We start from the raw sequence: 3,450 nt of genomic DNA on the forward strand, positions 1-3,450 counted from the left end.
TTTTTTTTTTTTTTTTTTTTTTTTTTTTTTTTTTTTTAAGACGGAGTCTTGCTCTGTCACCCAGGCTGGAGTGCAATGGTGCAATCTCCACTCACTACAGGCTCCGCCTCCCGGGTTCACGCCATTCTCCTGCCTCAGCCTCCTGAGTAGCTGGGACTACAGGCGCCCGCCACCACACCCGGCTAATCTTTTGTATTTTTTAGTAGAGACAGGGTTTCACTGTGTTAGCCAGGATGGTCTCGATCTCCTGACCTCATGATCCGCCCGCCTTGGCCTCCCAAAGTGCTGGGATTACAGGCGTGAGCCACCGTTGCCAGCCAAAAGGAGCCAATTTTTTAAAATAATCACAGCTGCTTTGTACATGGAACAAGGAAAGGGGGCTCAATTGGCCACATGCTGCATTTAGGCATGCAGTCAGCCTTAACAAGTGGCCAGGAGAACCCAGGCTGGGCCAATATACACAGCGCTAGAGCTCTAAACTGGGTGGCCTCCAGGCTGCATCCCGTATTTAAACAGACAATCACATTTTCCAGGACACGCTGGCTGCTAATTACATACCTTACAAAAGCAACAGCTTCTGCAGGTGTAAGTAATTAGCATTTCTTTAACTCTATTTGAGGATGCCTACCATTCCCTGCTTCTTATCTAGCAGATTGCCATCATTACTTATTTGACTGGGAAACCAGTTTACAAATTATTGCTTGCTAAGGTTTTAAAACAAAGGGCACATAAAAGAGAAATCACAATTCCACCAAAGGCTTAAAATACGGGTGGAGGTAGAGTGGGGGGATTCTCCACCTTTCTCTACATACTTGCAGAGATGCACTTACAGAAGAGCCCTAGAACTCAGAACAAAACAATTCTTTGTAATGTATGAATGAATATTGTTCAAATTCTAGGAAAGCAAGTTAGCATTTTAAAAAAGAAAATTGTTTTTCAGTCTTCAGACTTTACCACTCAAATTAGGGGGAAAAAAGGCATGTCCTTTTCTCTGGCGCAGGTGGACAAGTTCGAACTTTGGGGAAATTTGGAAGTTAAGAATGTCCAGCTGCAGGAGTGGGAACCCTGGAAGGGGCTGGTGAAGAAGTCTGGAAGGGTCTTTGCATCTCTGGCGCGATTACCTCTGAGCTTACAGCCAAGCGTCGGTAGTGGGGTTGGAGTTGCTGTTGGTCAGTAAAGCTGGCAGGAAGAAGCCCCAGGCATGTAGGAAAGAGGGAAGATGAAAGCCAACCGACCAGCACCTCTGCAGCTGTCTCTCACCACATTACACTGGAGCGCTCTCCAGCATCACACAGCTGCTGCCTCCTTTCTGCCTTTTTTTTTTTTTTTTTTTTTTTTTTTTTTGAGACGGAGTCTCGCTCTGTCACCCAGGCTGGAGTGCTGTGGCCGGATCTCAGCTCACTGCAAACTCAGCCTCCCGCGTTCACGCCATTCTCCTGTCTCAGCCTCCCCGGTAGCTGGGACTACAGGCACCCGCCACCTCGCCCGGCTAGTTTTCTGTAGTTTTAGTAGAGACGGGGTTTCACCGTGTTAGCCAGGATGGTCTCGATCTCCTGACCTCGTGATCCGCCCGTCTCGGCCTCCCAAAGTGCTGGGATTACAGGCTTGAGCCACCGCGCCCGGCCCTCCTTTCTGCCTTTCAAACCTTGCACCAATTTCTCCTTTTTACTCATCTGTAACCCAGAACCATATTGGGAAGAGAATACTGGGAAATAGTTCCAGCTTGGCCAAGTTAATGTAGCACGTAACTACCACAGTTACTGATACTGAAAAGCCACTCAAATCCACTTGAATATCTTAATTAGAAGCCCCACTAACTGTCATCTTTGTACAACCTGGAAAACTTTGCCGCAGCACCTGCTGAGATAGGACAAATGCTGGGAAACTAACCTAGCTACCAATGTAGATTGTGGAGGCACAGGTAGGCCCAGCAGGCTGTTTCCAAGGAAGGTGGCCACCTCAGTCCCAGTTCTGGCAAGTGAGAGGTATTTGATTTGGTAATTGAAGTAGCTCCTAAATGGGGGTACATGCCCAGTAAGGAGTAGGAGATCCCAATGAGTGCACAGGGCCACCAGCATTGCTTCAGTCCAGGAGGATCGACACTTGGGGCAATTCCCATGTGAGATGTGACTGTGGTATCAGGACCCAGTCACTAGGCAAATATTTGGGGCCAGACTTCATACTTAGAGGAGAACTGAATGTTTGATAGGGTCAAAGATTGTATCTTTGGACCAAAATCAGTGGGCACTACCTGTGTGGACTTTAGGACAGCACAGTCCACCTGGTTCACCCCAGAGGACGTTGGGTCCCAGTGTACAATTCCTAATGGCAGTGAGGACTTAGAGCATTACTGTAGCTAGCAGGTATCTCCGAACCACCAACTGATGACGGTGATGAGAGTAAGGCATACTGGATAGGGGATTGGGGACTATTTTATGAAATTAAATGAGATAATGATGTAAAGCACTTAGCACAGATTTTGTACCTAGTGAGGGCTCAATAAATGATGGTTTAATCTTATGTGTTTCTTGTTCCATAATAAATTACTCGAGACTATGTTCTGAGGAACTTTTCTGAATTTTCAGGTTTAGACAACAATGGACTCAGCCATAATGTGTCAGGGTTCAATCCAGAGAAGCTGAAGAACCATGAGTGAGAGAGAATGGAGATGTGTTATAAGCATTAGACTTCACATGGCATGGGAGCTAGTGGAGGCATCCAGGGAAGGTGGTTATCTCTGCATCTGATGTTGAGCCTAAAGTAGTAATTGGTCGGCCAAACTGGTAGTCAGAAAAGGAAGCTTGGTGTGAACAAGAGAAAATACAAACCAGAACCTACACCTGTCTCACTACCTCCAACCTTACTGCTGTGGGTGACTCCCAGGGGAAGCTGGCAGCTGTCTCCACAGAGTTGCATAAGTACTTGGCCCAGAACAAGGCAAGCTAGCAGATTGCAACATGCATGAGCACCCACTGTTCCTGGGATCCTGCTCCAGCCTTCAGAGCCTAAAAAAAAAAAAAAAACCATGTCTGCTGCTTTACTTCTGGCTTCCAAATCTTGCAGAAAAATTCTCTTGTGGTCAGTGCTAACCCACGACCACCAGGGAAGGGAATTCTGGGAAATGTAGTCCCAGTTTAGCTAAATTGTAACATACACCATTGGGGAAGTCAAGGCAGGAGTGGGACATTATTGGTCTTCAATGAGTAAAGGGATCATAGCATCGCATTGTTTAGATCACACTATAAAGTTGGTATCATATCCTCATAGTAACTGAAACTAAGTCTTTGCCAATGTATCAATCAGGAATTGTTACATTACAAGCCAACCCAAAACTTAAAACAAAAGTCATTTATTCTTGCTTAAGTGTCTGTTGGTCATCTGGGTGTTGGCTGATCTTGGTTGGGTTTGGCTGAATGACTCTAAACTGCAGATTAAGTCTGGGTCCAGTCT

This window comes from Rhinopithecus bieti, unplaced genomic scaffold (assembly GCF_001698545.2).
Source record: "Rhinopithecus bieti isolate Rb0 unplaced genomic scaffold, ASM169854v2 scaffold_12, whole genome shotgun sequence".
Classification (NCBI taxonomy): domain Eukaryota; kingdom Metazoa; phylum Chordata; class Mammalia; order Primates; family Cercopithecidae; genus Rhinopithecus; species Rhinopithecus bieti.